Consider the following 18,188-nt stretch of genomic DNA (forward strand, 5'->3'; position numbering starts at 1 on the left):
AACATTTCTACATACATTCTTGCTACACACTCTATATGTTATTACATCTGGGGGGCGTTTCATCAACGAGTTCGTCGGAGTTTTCACCGACAAATTTGCTGTCAGCCAATCAGACGCAAGGATTTCATTAGCTTTTAACAGTTGTCAGTGTAAATCCTTGCGTCTGATTGGCTGATAGCAAATTTGTCGGTGAAAACTCCGACGAACTCGTTGATGAAACGCCCCCAGCTCTTGTACTTTTAGATTTGTGTTTATAGATAACAAATACAGAAGACTGCAACAAAAAGGCTTAAGTGTGGCTGAAACACAGAACTACTGAGTAGTTGAGTTTTGTGCATTATTCAAATTTTAGATAACTGTTGACTTCCAAATTTCAAAGCAGTGGCCTAAGCAAGTCCCCTGAGGTTCATATTTAATGTTTTGCTGCATTTTGGGAGGTCTGTAAAAGGTATCCCCTACCTTTAAGGATCATTGACTTATAATTAAATTCAATTCAATTCAATTCAATTTATTTATTCAATTCCACCAAGAAAACAAAGTACAGAAATTGTAATACCTCAGTATTGGGTGAAGACAAGAAATCAATGATTGCACAAACATGACAGATAGCTAAAAAGAGTTAACATATACTAGTACATGAGGTGGAAAAGATAGGAGTCCTGCTGAGAAGCAAAGCTTGTAAATTGCAGAAACTCCTATTTACAAATACAAAAAAAACAAAAAAAACACCAGATACACAAGACTGGAAAATTCAGCCTGAAAAACTATGTACAATATATACATACAATATGCGAAAATGAAATGATAATTGTGGGGGGGGGGGGGGGGGGAGAAAGCACACTAACGGATGTTAAAAGAAAAAAATATTTAAAACAGAATACGGGATTGGATAATGGGAAGAAAAAAAAATAACTTGGACTTGAACACACAGTTACAGGGACAAGAGTAAAGAGGGTGAAATAATGGCAATGACTTACAAGATATCCAGTGCTTAACTAAGATGTAGCTCAGCATTAATCAATTAAAAAAATGTCAACCAATAAAGCAGATTATATCAAAAAGCCTACATATATCTGATTATTCATAAAGATGTGAATTTAACACTCAGCCCTATTTAAAGATTACAATTTATGGAACTTTATCAACAGTGGAAACACATGTATGTATTCCCTCTGACAAATTTCAGTGTAAAAAATAAAAAAATATACAGGTTCAAATTTCAATACACAGAAGGTCAAAATATTTGACACAAGTTGTATGTCACACAAATCTTTTGTACAGTGGGACCTCAGTAAACAACAATTTGAAAAAGGTCCCAATTGCTATTCATAAAACAGACTCACATTATGCACAAAAATGTATATTTATAACTATGCAAGTTATTTCATCTGTACTACAGTAATACAAAAAAAAAACCCATCAGGATTCATTGTATCTGTCAAGAAGATAAGATTTCATCTTACGTTTAAATCCAGAGAGGCTAATGGCCTGTCTAAAAGAGGATTGCAGAGAGTTCCAGTATTTTGGGCCTGCCAATGCGACAGTGTTATTTCTGAGTTGGGTTCTGACTGATGTGAAATGATATAAAGCAGCCTGTCTTGTACAATAATTGTGTATTCTATCATTCTTAACAAACATGGACGCTATTGCGTGGGGCACATTACCATTATTGATCTGATACATGAGGGATGCCAAATACAATAGCTAAATATCTTGTATTTTCAAAACATTATTCCCATAAAACAGCGTATCAGTATGAGCATGTGCATTTGCTGCTGACATAATCCTAACAGCTCTCTTTTGAAGAAGCAAAATTTTTTCTAAGCGAGTTTTGGCTGTAGCACCCCAAGCTAATACACCATAGTTTAAGTAAGGCAAAATCAAAGATGAATATAGCATGGCCAAAATGCTATTTGGAAGAAAAGACTTTAGTTTGTTCATCATACCTACATTTCTAGAGAGAAGGTTACAAAGGTGAGTTGTATGCATTTTCCAATTCAACTTAATTGTCATCAATATGGATGCCAAGAAATTTGGTTGATATAACTCTTTCAATCTGAACATTATCAAAAATTACAGGACCAGGCATTAAGGTGTCTCTATTACTGAATAACATGTATTTTGTTTTAAGCAGATTCAAGGATAACTTATTGGCATGAATCCATTAGTTAATCCATGTATCTGATTCCATATTTACTGTCTCCAACAGGACACGCAGGTCTTTGTTAGAGCAAAAAATACTAGTGTCATCTGCAAATAACAAGAAAGAAAAGACATTTGATGATTTTGGAAAGTCATTTACATAAGAGAATAAATAACAGCGGTCCTACACTGTAAAAAATTTGTTTAGTTTCTAAACACCTAACTAAACACTTTTCTGTGACAGTTTAAAAACACTGCGACGCGTTTATTTATTAAACATGTTTAGGAACTAAACACATGCTGTGTTTATTTTCAGCACACCCGAGGTGTTTATCACACACACATGTTTATGTTTTAAACGGTTCTGATGTTTAAAAACTAAACACCTGCTCTGTTTATAGCCTAAACACCAAACGTTTACACCATAATCACTCACAGTGTTTAAATACTAAACACCGCACAGTCACATAATCACCCACTATGTTTATGATCTAAACACTGAACCAAAAAATAAACATGACGCAGTGTTTACAATGTAAACACTGCGACATGTTTATTCGCTGTGACAGATTAAAAACACTGCGACATGTTTATTTGCCATTTTAGTGTTTATTCTCAGAACACATGTCTGATTTTTAGATCGATCACAAAATTGCATACACTAAACATGTGACATGTTTACATATTAAACATCGCAATTTCTCAGTGTTTATATGATACATGTTTACACCTTATACATGCTGAGTGTTTATATGAGACATGTTTACACATCGTACATCACATGGTAATTTCCACGTGTTTATATGAGACATGTTTACACATCATACATTCATACATGCTAATTTCTACGTGTTTAAATGAGACATATCATCATGCATGTTAATTCCCATGTATTTATTAATGTAAAGTGGATTGTTTCCATTTTTTTTTTTTTTTTTTTGCATGGAATGAGATAAACGCATAACATTATATAGAATTAAATTTACCCAGTATGTACCAAATCATCAGCACACTTACATCGCATAATACCAGGGAAGACCTGGGCTGGCTTTCACAAACATTTTGGCTACAAGAGTCAAAGGCAATTCTCTGAATGCAAGTTATCAAAACATCAGTCAAAGCTTGGGCAATATCTGATGAATAATAAGTTAAAATCCTTTAAGGGGGAAATCGAGTCCAATAAATAAGATAGTCTGATAAAAAAGAGTAAAATCTTACAAGTTTAACAATAAAAATGTTAATGAAATCGGATGAAAAATAAGGAAGTTATAAAATTTTGAAGTTTTGCTAATTTCTGCAAAGCAGTTAAAAGTGGATATGAATATGCAAATGAGTGAGTTGACCATACCATAACCTCACAATTTTCCGTTGATCGTGTACAAAAAATGATGAAATTCAATGTTTATGTTAATGAAATGTGAAACATTATGGTATTGCTGGTTGAATATTATAACTTCAGAAAAGTGATCAGTTAGATATATCAGGACTTGAGCCTCAGGAATAATTGCGTTTGAATGAAAAACTTGAAATTAAGTAAGTTGTGAGAGAATGACATGCCCACGTTGCCATTTGCATATTCATATCAACCATTCAAGAACTGTTTCCTCAAAAATTAGCGAAACTTCAAAATGTCATAACTTCCTTATTTTACATCCGATTTCGATCAAATTTTACCAATGAACTCTTAATATTTTATTCTTTCTTATCAGACTAACTTGTATTTGGACTGGATTTCCCCTTTAAATATTGCCATGTTTTGCTATACGACACAATACTGAGTTAAATGCAAGATACCTGGGAGTCACTGGCCTGTACACGAAGACGTAAATGAAATTCTCTCCCAAACACACAGTAAAGTTTGTATATGCAGGAAATGGCACACAACTCATTTTGGAGAAAAAAAAAATATTGCATTTGACAATTACTTTTCAGTCACATGTAATTCTTGGCCTACTTTCAAGAATTGCCGTCTTTCTACTATATTCAGAAATAATTCTTAGTATTGTAAAACAAACTAATAAACTTGTTGATTGTGAATTGCAACTCAACGCTTCGGAAGCTTGACATGTATGTAACACCTCCAGGAACATAACTGCAGTCTGTGAACAAATCCATGCCGACCTTGAAGATTGCATCAATTATTGGCAAAGTGCTTTGGGGTGTACCCGAACCAGATTAGCTCACGGCAAATTATACCAACACTATGGTCGTATTGGTACTGATCAGGGAGTGTAGATGATAGATGATGCACTCCATCATAAGGAGACCCCCCCCCCCCCCCCAAAAAAAAAAAAAAAAAAAAAATGTTTTCACTGTATTTAGCCTGTGGTGAACATCTGCACTCCCTGATCAGTACCAATAATGGAACTTAAATATATACATGATATTGTTCTTTTCACTGCGACGATCACTGAAAGTACATGTAGGCTAACAGTACTGTATGGATTTTTCACTTTTGCTATTTTGAGAGAAATATTAGAATGTTAGTGGATTTCAAGGGGTGAGTGAGAAAAAAACTTCTACCTTGCTAGAACCTTGGAGAAAGAAGTCAAACTCAATGGGTATACATGAATAGTCTATTAGAGTCTAATCAGTCTCATCATACTCCACATAATCATGGTATGGAGGGCTACTTTCAATCTCGACACAGCAGAGTTTTTGGTAAAGACAAGAGGATATGAACAAAGAAAAAATAATGCATTGCAACTGGAGGCGGGAGGGTATGCAAGGCTGTCATGAACACGCGATGTGATCAGCAAGACTCCTCCCTTGTCAATTTGTCAGTCAGTTGCAAGACTCCTCCCTATTCTCCATACATGTTGTACTACATTTCTAATACCTCTCTCCATGTGACCGATTTCAAGAATATCTCAGAAATAAAATATTAACTACCGAATACTGCATTTCCTATCAGGTCTACAAGAAAATTGCAAAGAATTCCAAACAAATGCAACTACTGGCCTCTTATTTACGTCCAATATCTGCTGATTGTATTGGAAGCACCTGAAGGAAAAAATGAAATGGCTGATATTTTGATTTGATTTGTTTTGATTTCTATATTCCTTTTTGCACAAGAATATAACAGAAAGCCAATCGAACAAAGTTCTTGAGTAATACCTTAACAGTGAATTACAAGAACATTGGTTGATGAATAAAATGAAGTGAATAAATTGTTTTTCTTAATAGTGTAAAACGATTTCGAGCAAGTGTCTTAACATGTTAGATAAAATTACAATTTTACGTACCAGCTGTTAAAAAAGACAATTACACATATCTATGAGCAATGAGAATGCAGGTGACCATTATCGTAAGCACAGAGGACAATAGAATTGCTTTGTTTTGGATATCCCTGCCATTTTCATCAAATAAGCATTGAATTCCTCTTCGAATCATATCCAGGCCCCCTACCTTCATATTTCTTTAGAGGTTCGTCATTATGTAATACACACACGCATACACACACACGGAGAACTGAAGCCCCATCGCATACAAAACCCTATCATCCCCCATATGATTTACTTTATTCTAGTATACAGGTTTAGATGCACACTGTCAGTGAAGACAAAAAAAAAACAATAGAAAGGTTGCTCTAACAGGTGGGATGCCTCCTAATAGGTCTGTGGTGCATCATGACGATGTGGGACATCACATGGCTAGCGGGAAAAAGATTAGTAACATTCAAAATTATTATCCATGGTTCATTTCCTTCATATGGCATGTAGGCCTATAGATATACTGTATATCAGTATATCTTTTGATGTCCTTGTAATCCTCAGATGTTTGCACTTTTAGACGGGTTGTATAGAAGTAAGCGCATGCATCTTTCAGTCTAATCCAGACAGGTTTGGTGTGATCCCTGATCAATTCTTCCATGACGTACTGGTGCTGGTAAAAAGAAATGATTACACAAGGAAAACAAATCAGTTGGCTTTCCAATACAATGGACTTAACTGCTCCCATAGATTCTGAAAATGAATGGATAGCAAAGAAGTTGACTGAATCCATAAGCAAGTTCAAATTAAAAGGAATGACAGAATCCCTTCATCACATTAGCACTTAGTGTCTTGCGTCAGTTTTTCCTTACTTTGATGAATTTTCTGGAAATAATTCAAGTCTTTTTTGTTGTTGTTGTAGCTTCTTTCTTATTCATCATCATTATCAAGCAGAGTTACGACCATTACTATATCCTTTGTCTCTTGGGTGAAGATTTTCACATCTGTAATTTACACTTTCAACAATATTTGCAATAAATCAATTTTTCATATTTATTTTAGCTAATGGATTGGATTCGGGATTCGGGAGTAGGTAAACCCCCCCCCCCCAAAAAAAAAAGAAGAAAAAACAACAAACAAACAAACAAACAAACAAATAAACAGAAGAACTTAAAGCATCTAAAATCTGCATTTTATAGAAACTCATTTACATGCCCTTTTACATAATATTCATTGATTTGGCTCTGCAATTTTGAGTACATGTACTTACTTGATTTCCACTTTCCACATGGGTAGTATACAGTGATGTACTATCCCCAGTTGATTTACTCTGCTGACTGCACCATTCCTCGTTCTCTGCCAGCAGAGGTAATGTCTTGCAGAATTTAAACAGTCGTCAGGACATCATCGTCACCCACTTTGGTGCCATCGGCATCCCTTTCCAAGACATCCTAATGGGCTTTACATTCAATTTTCACCACCTGTTGAGTTATGAAGGATTTACAGGGAATAAAACTGAATTTCACTCAAAATATAGTCACTAACCCATCGTCATTCACATGAAAGATACTTCATAACTTCGTAAAATTAAAGATACAGTGAGTTTACCCGCTAGGCCGAGTTTACCCATAACTACGGTACCGGTAATCTGTAGAGTGTAGGAATATTGTAACGTTAACAACACTAACACGTTACAGTTAGAGGAGAGCGTTCCCCGTTCTAACGTTAGATTTAGAAATAGAAAACTAAAACAAACGAGCAAAATCTTTCAGGGCGTAGCCTATTTCTATGCCTACTACAGTTTTAACTTGTTACATTAAACGAGGGCAATTTTGCAATAAATCTTGTTATTCACCGACTTAGCAGACTTAGCAGACTTACCGCTTTCATGCAGGCCGGCCAGGCTAGAACTTTATCGCTTCGACGCCATCTTAGCTAGATCCGCTCCTTTAGCTGTATACATTATACAGCTAGTACGACAATACAGTCAGTGCAGTCGATCGAGTCGTAAGGACAGTGTATAGTGGGCGATAACAAGCCTCGAACGAATGCGCACGTACTGTAGGCCTACGCACATCCACGCTGCTAGGGCAGCGCCAGCCAGGCAATCAGACAGATCCATCCGCACAGGACGTACGCGCACATCTCCTTTCCCGCCAATTGTGCATTGATTATGGTCATATTATGCATAGCACGAGTGTGCGCTAGAAGCGCACGCACAGGGCACCACTGCGTGCGTTGTGGCCGCGGCCGTCATGTCACAATTCCATGCGCTGCTGACTTGTAGAGTACGAGTAGCACAGTGTTTATGTTAAACATGTGCGGTGTTTAGAACGTGTTTACGAGGCGTTCTAAATGTAAACGCGTCTGTTTACCCTGACAGTAGAAGTGTTTAGGCCTAACCAACAAACATTTGGGTAATGCCCTAAACCATGAACGAAATTATTAACAAAGGCAACTCCCATTTTTTTCTAGCAGTTAAAATATAGAACTGTACATGCGAAACCAAAATATAAATTTATTACAGTTGTATTACATAATTTTAGGTTATCCTATTTCCTTATTGATTAGGCATTTCCATGAAAGGCCTAAAACATGAATTATTTCATAGTGTATCTTGATGTCGTCACAGTTTCCACTTTCTCGTGATAAAAGGAAACTAGAAATTGCAATTTACACACCATTTCCAACACTCCTTCATATGTATGGACATAGCCAGAATAAACACTCCAACTAAACACTCCAAGCTAAACACTTTAACTCTCAATACTTTACACGTGCTATACACACCGGGTGTTTAGATGTTAAACAAAGTGTTTAGATTTTCAACACTGTGTTTAGTTCATAAACATGTCGCATGTCGCATTTTTTACAGTGTAGAAGAGACCCTTGGGGTACTCCATAACACAGGTGACAGACTGCATTCTAGAACCAATACCATTTAGTTGTACAAACTGTTGTCTGTTTCTAAGATAACTTTTAAACCATTCAAGTGCTGATCCTCTTATATACCATAGTAATATAGCTTATGCGACAAGATATCATGATTGACAGTGTCAAACGCTTTGGAATAGTCTAAATATATACCAATAGTATGAAGATGATTATCTAGGGCAGATGCTATTTTCTCTACTAAACACAAGATAGCAGGAGATGTTGTGTGCCTTTCACGAAAACCAAATTGAGAAGTAGAAAAAATATTACATGATTTAAGAAATGCAATAAGTCTAGAGTATACAAGTTTTTCAAGAATTTTAGAAAAAACTGTAAGTAAAGATATAGGTCGATAGGTACCTATTTCTGTACAATTCCCTTTTTTAAAAATAGGAACAACTTTTGCGATTTTCATTTTATCGGGCACAATACCATAAACGATGGACAAATTATAAATGTGAGTAAGGGGTCTTACTATATATTGTATAATTCCTTTTAGCAAATCATTGCTAATTCCATCATACCCAGGACTCTTTTTCCTCTTTAGGCTACTTACAATATCAAGCACATCTGTTTCTACTATACAACAGGAATTAAAAACAATGTTTTGGGGTTTATAAAACCTTTTATTAAAAACAATGTTAAACCTTTAACCTTTTTATTAAAAACAATGTTTTGGGGTTTATAAAACCTTTTATTTTTTATTTTCTATTATTTTGTTTCCTTGTCAGCCAGTTAACCCAGGAAGTAGCACCAGATCCTCACAGGACATGGCAATATCAGCATAGGAATTTTCTCCGTGAATCAAATTATCACAATATAATCTGGCATATCTAAGATCTATATAGAAGTATGATATCTAATAGATGAACACTATAATATAATTATACCCTTACAGTAGTTAATGTAAGGCGTTGACCCACAGTATAATCCATGGGCGGATCCAGGAATTCCGTAAAGAGAGGGCGCGCACACCCCCCCCCCCCCCTTTCATTTTTTTAATTTCTTCTGTTTTTGCAAAACAAAAAGGGGGTTCCCGGTGCGCTCCCCCCCCCCCCCCCCCACCGCATCCACCTCTGTAACCTATCATTAGAGACAGAATGCAACTGGCTATAGTACTGAGTACATGATGATGATCAACTACAAATTAATCTGACGCCAAACCAAAGATACTCGTATACATGTGGGACCTAACGTTCCACGGCCACGTACACTAAGCCTACAGAATGTCAGCAAATTGATACGCCTATTTTTTTCCCTTCTCTTTCAGTAAGGCCAATTTCTCACGAAATGATGTATTGGTGGTGGTGGCACCAGGCTCAGGCATTGATACCTTTAACATTGTCATACTTAAAATCATATATGTCCAGTTTCATCTCATTCTATTTTGCGTTACCAAAAGTTCAATATTTATTTTAAAGGCTCTTCCCGTAGACTTAATCCCAACTCAGGTATTAGTCATCAATATTTATCCCAAGCCATTTGTTTGTAATAATAGCATTCGGAGCACTGGATTTCACTATGTTCCCACATTATTTTTACATTTCCCAAAAATAATAAAAAATAGGCCTATTGGACAGCCAAAGAAATGGCCCTATTTCTATTGTTATTCAAATGAGGTTATACCAAATTTACTTTAATTGGTAGATGACAACTGTATACATCAGTCATACCGATGAGATCATTCCGTCATTATGTTTAGGCCCCCTACCGAAAAAAAAAAGAGAAAAACACCGAGAATTATCAGAGGCAGGGCCCATCGAAATTACAGAATGCTGTCAACATATCATACAGTAAATACTTCTAGTACTCAGAGCCTTGTATTCTAAGGCTCTGCTATCGCTAGTACAAGTAATCATAATACATCTGATTGGACGAGGAAAATTATTTCAAAATGTCATCTAAATTCTTTTCAAGTGATCAGAGAGGATGAACAGAAGCTGCTCTTACTGTCTCCAGCATGTTGTATTGGAGGTTCCTCTATAATCTTCGGAAATGGCAAAGGAAACTATCTTGCTTCCTCTCTGCATTAATCTTCAAGACATCAAATTTACATACTGAACAATCCTTTATTTTGATGCCATCAGATACAGCGATATTTGTTTCCTACAACACACTGTTCAGAAACCGTTACAAGCTAACATAGCCCCTGGAGCTATACTGCTCCGTGAGAATAGCCAATAGTGAAATGGGATAAGACAGCAGCAGATTTCGTCCTTTCAACTAACTCAGGTGGCACAGAGGTTGTCAAGAAACCGTGACTACTGAAGGAAATCATTCAAGAAAGCAAGTTAGCTATAAGTATTTACTTTTACATGTAAGAATCTTGAGGGGGGCTAGCTCAAATGGTAGAGCGCTCGTTTTGCATACGAGAGGTACCGGGATCGATCCCCGGGCTCTCCAAGGTGAAAGTTTTTATTCTTTTAATTCCTTGTTGTCACTTTATATTGCTCTACTTTTGATAGTTCATCATATAAATAACTTTAAAACTGTATAGTATCTCGCGGGACACATGAGAAGAAAATATTTTAAACTGCCTTTAATATTGTTTAAAGGTGATTGGAGGGGTTTTATAGCTGCTGTTTCTGCTGCCAGCATGCTGTCTTGGACTTTTCCTATCGTCTTCAGAAGTGGCATAGGATCGAATATACGTAGCTTCGGCCCACCTTTAATCCTCAAGGCATCGAGTGTACACCGAGTATGCATGCCTAATATACACATAAACGTTTGCTTTGTTGCCATCAGATGCAGCGAATTTTGTATTACACCAAGAAATGCAACGGGTTCAGTTCGAAGGTCACTATGATACAGAGCTACCAAGTCTCACGCATTCTGCGTGAGACTCAAGCATTTAGGGTCCGTCTCACGATCTCACGCATAGCACCCATTTTTCTCACGCATTGGGTGAAGTATGCATCTTGGGCCTATAATGAACCTAGCTCAAAGGATTAAAGTGATAGTTGCAATTGAAGGTATTTTTCTCTTTGTCTTTCAAAGTAGGTGAAAAATAGTTACTTAAGTATGCACCTGATCGCACCATTAAGAGCTAAAAATTGAAAAAGCTCCCTATTAACCCCTCCCATACCCTCGCTCGCGCGCACATTGTATGTCATGAGCGCGCCGAGACGTTGGGTCAGGTAAATCTCACTCATACAAAATTTTTGAACTTGGCATCCCTGATGATATATGCTCAAGAAGCTGTATTGATCATCTCCTCGTCTGGTCTTATCACACTATCATGAATAGCCAGCTTGGGGTCTCTTTAATGTATTTATGTGATGTCAGTAGGTATATACCACGTGAATTGTATTCACGGATTCTAATTCCATATAACCATGTATATCAACTGGCATCTAATCCGTCAAGATGACCAAACAGGCTCTACTTTAGACGTTTTCATGTGTTGCCATAACGCTCCAGTTTCCCGTGACCACGTTTGTTTCTTCTTCTTTTTTCGACAAAAAAAAATAATAATAATGCAATAAGTTGAAGAAAGCAAGTCAACAATAACAATGGCGACCAGCCTTTAGGGGAGCTAAAAGAGTAGCTCAATTCTCAGATGGTAGAGCGCTCGTTTTGCATGAGAGATGTACCAGGATTGATGCCAGGGTTTTCCACGATCAAGGTCTTTTCATACCTTATAGCTCGCTCTTGTTTAAACTAAAATTTCACTACAATTTTCAGAAAATACATCTGATTGGATAACTACGAGGAAAATTATTTCAAAATGTCATCTAAATTCTTTTTAAGTGATCAGAGAGGATGAACAGAACCTGCTCTTACTGTCTCCAGCATGTTGTATTGGAGGTTCCCCTATAATCTTCGGAAATGGCAAAGGAAACTATCTTGCTTCCTCTCTGCATTAATCTTCAAGACATCAAATTTACATACTGAACAATCCTTTATTTTGATGCCATCAGATACAGCGACCTTTGTTTCCTATACAACACACTGTTCAGAAACCGTTACAAGCTAACATAGCCCCTGGAGCTATACTGCTCCGTGAGAATAGCCAATAGTGAAATGGCTAAGACAGCAGCAGATTTCGTCCTTTCAACTAACTTAGGTGGCACAGAGGTTGTCAAGAAACCGTGACTACTGAAGGAAATCATTCAAGAAAGCAAGTTAGCTATAAGTATTTACTTTTACATGTAAGAATCTTGAGGGGGGCTAGCTCAAATGGTAGAGCGCTCGTTTTGCATACGAGAGGTACCGGGATCGATCCCCGGGCTCTCCAAGGTGAAAGCTTTTATTCTTTTAATTCCTTGTTGTCACTCTATATTGCTCTACTTTTGATAGTTCATCATATAACTTTAAAACTGTATAGTATCTCGCGGGACACATGAGAAGAAAATATTTTAAACTGCCTTTAATATTGTTTAAAGGTGATTGGAGGGGTTTTATAGCTGCTGTTTCTGCTGCCAGCATGCTGTCTTGGACTTTTCCTATCGTCTTCAGAAGTGGCATAGGATCGAATATACGTAGCTTCGGCCCACCTTTAATCCTCAAGGCATCGAGTGTACACCGAGTATGCATGCCTAATATACACATAAACGTTTGCTTTGTTGCCATCAGATGCAGCGAATTTTGTATTACACCAAGAAATGCAACGGGTTTAGTTCGAAGGTCACTATATGCTCAAGAAGCTGTATTGATCATCTCCTCGTCTGGTCTTATCACATGAATAGCCAGCTTGGGGTCTCTTTCTAATGTATTTATGTGATGTCAGTAGGTATATACCACGTGAATTGTATTCACGGATTCTTATTCCATATAACCATGTATATCAACTGGCATCTAATCCGTCAAGATGACCAAACAGGCTCAACTTAAGACGTTTTCATGTGTTGCCATAACGCTCCAGTTTCCCGTGACCACGTTTGTTTCTTCTTCTTTTTTCGACAAAAAAAAATAATAAAGCAATAAGTTGAAGAAAGCAAGTCAACAATAACAATGGCGACCAGCCTTTAGGGGAGCTAAAAGAGTAGCTCAATTCTCAGATGGTAGAGCGCTCGTTTTGCATGAGAGATGTACCAGGATTGATGCCAGGGTTTTCCACGATCAAGGTCTTTTCATACCTTGTAGCTCGCTCTTGTTTAAACTAAAATTTCACTACAATTTTCAGAAAATACATCTGATTGGATAACTACGAGGAAAATTATTTCAAAATGTCATCTAAATTCTTTTCAAGTGATCAGAGAGGATGAACAGAAGCTGCTCTTACTGTCTCCAGCATGTTGTATTGGAGGTTCCCCTATAATCTTCGGAAATGGCAAAGGAAACTATCTTGCTTCCTCTCTGCATTAATCTTCAAGACATCAAATTTACATACTGAACAATCCTTTATTTTGATGCCATCAGATACAGCGACCTTTGTTTCCTATACAACACACTGTTCAGAAACCGTTACAAGCTAACATAGCCCCTGGAGCTATACTGCTCCGTGAGAATAGCCAATAGTGAAATGGGATAAGACAGCAGCAGATTTCGTCCTTTCAACTAACTCAGGTGGCACAGAGGTTGTCAAGAAACCGTGACTACTAAAGGAAATCATTCAAGAAAGCAAGTTAGCTATAAGTATTTACTTTTACATGTAAGAATCTTGAGGGGGGCTAGCTCAAATGGTAGAGCGCTCGTTTTGCATACGAGAGGTACCGGGATCGATCCCCGGGCTCTCCAAGGTGAAATTTTTATTCTTTTAATTCCTTGTTGTCACTTTATATTGCTCTACTTTTGATAGTTCATCATATAACTTTAAAACTGTATAGTATCTCGCGGGACACATGAGAAGAAAATATTTTAAACTGCCTTTAATATTGTTTAAAGGTGATTGGAGGGGTTTTATAGCTGCTGTTTCTGCTGCCAGCATGCTGTCTTGGACTTTTCCTATCGTCTTCAGAAGTGGCATAGGATCGAATATACGTAGCTTCGGCCCACCTTTAATCCTCAAGGCATCGAGTGTACACCGAGTATGCATGCCTAATATACACATAAACGTTTGCTTTGTTGCCATCAGATGCAGCGAATTTTGTATTACACCAAGAAATGCAACGGGTTCAGTTCGAAGGTCACTATGATACAGAGCTACCAAGTCTCACGCATTCTGCGTGAGACTCAAGCATTTAGGGTCCGTCTCACGATCTCACGCATAGCACCCATTTTTCTCACGCATTGGGTGAAGTATGCATCTTGGGCCTATAATGAACCTAGCTCAAAGGATTAAAGTGATAGTTGCAATTGAAGGTATTTTTCTCTTTGTCTTTCAAAGTAGGTGAAAAATAGTTACTTAAGTATGCACCTGATCGCACCATTAAGAGCTAAAAATTGAAAAAGCTCCCTATTAACCCCTCCCATACCCTCGCTCGCGCGCACATTGTATGTCATGAGCGCGCCGAGACGTTGGGTCAGGTAAATCTCACTCATACAAAATTTTTGAACTTGGCATCCCTGATGATATATGCTCAAGAAGCTGTATTGATCATCTCCTCGTCTGGTCTTATCACACTATCATGAATAGCCAGCTTGGGGTCTCTTTAATGTATTTATGTGATGTCAGTAGGTATATACCACGTGAATTGTATTCACGGATTCTAATTCCATATAACCATGTATATCAACTGGCATCTAATCCGTCAAGATGACCAAACAGGCTCTACTTTAGACGTTTTCATGTGTTGCCATAACGCTCCAGTTTCCCGTGACCACGTTTGTTTCTTCTTCTTTTTTCGACAAAAAAAAATAATAATAATGCAATAAGTTGAAGAAAGCAAGTCAACAATAACAATGGCGACCAGCCTTTAGGGGAGCTAAAAGAGTAGCTCAAATCTCAGATGGTAGAGCGCTCGTTTTGCATGAGAGATGTACCAGGATTGATGCCAGGGTTTTCCACGATCAAGGTCTTTTCATACCTTATAGCTCGCTCTTGTTTAAACTAAAATTTCACTACAATTTTCAGATAATACATCTGATTGGATAACTACGAGGAAAATTATTTCAAAATGTCATCTAAATTCTTTTCAAGTGATCAGAGAGGATGAACAGAAGCTGCTCTTACTGTCTCCAGCATGTTGTATTGGAGGTTCCCCTATAATCCTCGGAAATGGTAAAGGAAACTATCTTGCTTCCTCTCTTCATTAATCTTCAAGACATCAAATTTACATACTGAACAATCCTTTATTTTGATGCCATCAGATACAGCGACCTTTGTTTCCTATACAACACACTGTTCAGAAACCGTTACAAGCTATAACGTAGCCCCTGGAGCTATACTGCTCCGTGAGAATAGCCAATAGTGAAATGGGATAAGACAGCAGCAGATTTCGTCCTTTCAACTAACTCAGGTGGCACAGAGGTTGTCAAGAAACCGTGACTACTGAAGGAAATTATTCAAGAAAGCAAGTTAGCTATAAGTATTTACTTTTACATGTAAGAATCTTGAGGGGGGCTAGATGGTAGAGCGCTCGTTATGCATGCGAGAGGTACCGGGATCGATCCCCGGGCTCTCCAAGGTGAAAGTTTTTATTCTTTTAATTCCTTGTTGTCACTTTATCTTGCTCTACTTTTGATAGTTCATCATATAACTTTAAAACTGTATAGTATCTCGCGGGACACATGAGAAGAAAATATTTTAAACTGCCTTTAATATCGTTTAAAGGTGATTGGAGGGGTTTTATAGCTGCTGTTTCTGCTGCCAGCATGCTGTCTTGGACTTTTCCTATCGTCTTCAGAAGTGGCATAGGATCGAATATACGTAGCTTCGGCCCACCTTTAATCCTCAAGGCATCGAGTGTACGCCGAGTATGAATGCCTAATATACACATAAACGTTTGCTTTGTTGCCATCAGATGCAGCGAATTTTGTATTACACCAAGAAATGCAACGGGTTTAGTTCGAAGGTCACTATGATATATGCTCAAGAAGCTGTATTGATCATCTCCTCGTCTGGTCTTATCACATGAATAGCCAGCTTGGGGTCTCTTTAGATCATCATTTAATGTATTTATGTGATGTCAGTAGGTATATACCACGTGAATTGTATTCACGGATTCTAATTCCATATAACCATGTATATCAACTGGCATCTAATCCGTCAAGATGACCAAACAGGCTCTACTTAAGACGTTTTCATGTGTTGCCATAACGCTCCAGTTTCCCGTGACCACGTTTGTTTCTTCTTCTTTTTTCGACAAAAAAAAAAATAATAATGCAATAAGTTGAAGAAAGCAAGTCAACAATAACAATGGCGACCAGCCTTTAGGGGAGCTAAAAGAGTAGCTCAATTCTCAGATGGTAGAGCGCTCGTTTTGCATGAGAGATGTACCAGGATTGATGCCAGGGTTTTCCACGATCAAGGTCTTTTCATACCTTATAGCTCGCTCTTGTTTAAACTAAAATTTCACTACAATTTTCAGAAAATACATCTGATTGGATAACTACGAGGAAAATTATTTCAAAATGTCATCTAAATTCTTTTTAAGTGATCAGAGAGGATGAACAGAACCTGCTCTTACTGTCTCCAGCATGTTGTATTGGAGGTTCCCCTATAATCTTCGGAAATGGCAAAGGAAACTATCTTGCTTCCTCTCTGCATTAATCTTCAAGACATCAAATTTACATACTGAACAATCCTTTATTTTGATGCCATCAGATACAGCGACCTTTGTTTCCTATACAACACACTGTTCAGAAACCGTTACAAGCTAACATAGCCCCTGGAGCTATACTGCTCCGTGAGAATAGCCAATAGTGAAATGGCTAAGACAGCAGCAGATTTCGTCCTTTCAACTAACTTAGGTGGCACAGAGGTTGTCAAGAAACCGTGACTACTGAAGGAAATCATTCAAGAAAGCAAGTTAGCTATAAGTATTTACTTTTACATGTAAGAATCTTGAGGGGGGCTAGCTCAAATGGTAGAGCGCTCGTTTTGCATACGAGAGGTACCGGGATCGATCCCCGGGCTCTCCAAGGTGAAAGCTTTTATTCTTTTAATTCCTTGTTGTCACTCTATATTGCTCTACTTTTGATAGTTCATCATATAACTTTAAAACTGTATAGTATCTCGCGGGACACATGAGAAGAAAATATTTTAAACTGCCTTTAATATTGTTTAAAGGTGATTGGAGGGGTTTTATAGCTGCTGTTTCTGCTGCCAGCATGCTGTCTTGGACTTTTCCTATCGTCTTCAGAAGTGGCATAGGATCGAATATACGTAGCTTCGGCCCACCTTTAATCCTCAAGGCATCGAGTGTACACCGAGTATGCATGCCTAATATACACATAAACGTTTGCTTTGTTGCCATCAGATGCAGCGAATTTTGTATTACACCAAGAAATGCAACGGGTTTAGTTCGAAGGTCACTATATGCTCAAGAAGCTGTATTGATCATCTCCTCGTCTGGTCTTATCACATGAATAGCCAGCTTGGGGTCTCTTTCTAATGTATTTATGTGATGTCAGTAGGTATATACCACGTGAATTGTATTCACGGATTCTTATTCCATATAACCATGTATATCAACTGGCATCTAATCCGTCAAGATGACCAAACAGGCTCAACTTAAGACGTTTTCATGTGTTGCCATAACGCTCCAGTTTCCCGTGACCACGTTTGTTTCTTCTTCTTTTTTCGACAAAAAAAAATAATAAAGCAATAAGTTGAAGAAAGCAAGTCAACAATAACAATGGCGACCAGCCTTTAGGGGAGCTAAAAGAGTAGCTCAATTCTCAGATGGTAGAGCGCTCGTTTTGCATGAGAGATGTACCAGGATTGATGCCAGGGTTTTCCACGATCAAGGTCTTTTCATACCTTGTAGCTCGCTCTTGTTTAAACTAAAATTTCACTACAATTTTCAGAAAATACATCTGATTGGATAACTACGAGGAAAATTATTTCAAAATGTC

The 18,188-nt window shown here is 37.6% G+C and overlaps 1 long non-coding RNA gene and 4 other non-coding genes across 5 annotated transcripts; 4 read left to right on the forward strand and 1 right to left on the reverse strand.

Moving 5' to 3' along the window:
• Positions 1 to 5,901: 5,901 nt before the first annotated feature.
• Positions 5,902 to 7,362, reverse strand: LOC139739748 (uncharacterized). Its single transcript, XR_011711525.1, has 3 exons — positions 7,236 to 7,362; positions 6,625 to 6,835; positions 5,902 to 6,027 (listed from the first exon to the last, which is right to left on the reverse strand). It is a non-coding gene; the product is annotated as an uncharacterized lncRNA (long non-coding RNA).
• A 3,256-nt stretch (positions 7,363 to 10,618) lies between these two features.
• Trnaa-ugc (transfer RNA alanine (anticodon UGC)) lies at positions 10,619 to 10,691 on the forward strand. Its single transcript has one exon. It is a non-coding gene; the product is annotated as a tRNA-Ala (tRNA).
• Positions 10,692 to 12,452: 1,761 nt separating this feature from the next.
• Trnaa-ugc (transfer RNA alanine (anticodon UGC)) lies at positions 12,453 to 12,525 on the forward strand. Its single transcript has one exon. It is a non-coding gene; the product is annotated as a tRNA-Ala (tRNA).
• A 1,369-nt stretch (positions 12,526 to 13,894) lies between these two features.
• Positions 13,895 to 13,967, forward strand: Trnaa-ugc (transfer RNA alanine (anticodon UGC)). The gene has a single exon. It is a non-coding gene; the product is annotated as a tRNA-Ala (tRNA).
• Positions 13,968 to 17,179: 3,212 nt separating this feature from the next.
• On the forward strand, positions 17,180 to 17,252 carry Trnaa-ugc (transfer RNA alanine (anticodon UGC)). The gene has a single exon. It is a non-coding gene; the product is annotated as a tRNA-Ala (tRNA).
• Positions 17,253 to 18,188: the final 936 nt, after the last annotated feature.

Source organism: Diadema antillarum, unplaced genomic scaffold (assembly GCF_040938485.1).
Source record: "Diadema antillarum isolate AM-2024a unplaced genomic scaffold, OU_Dant_1.0 seq00000814_RagTag, whole genome shotgun sequence".
NCBI classification, from domain to species: Eukaryota; Metazoa; Echinodermata; class Echinoidea; order Diadematoida; family Diadematidae; genus Diadema; species Diadema antillarum.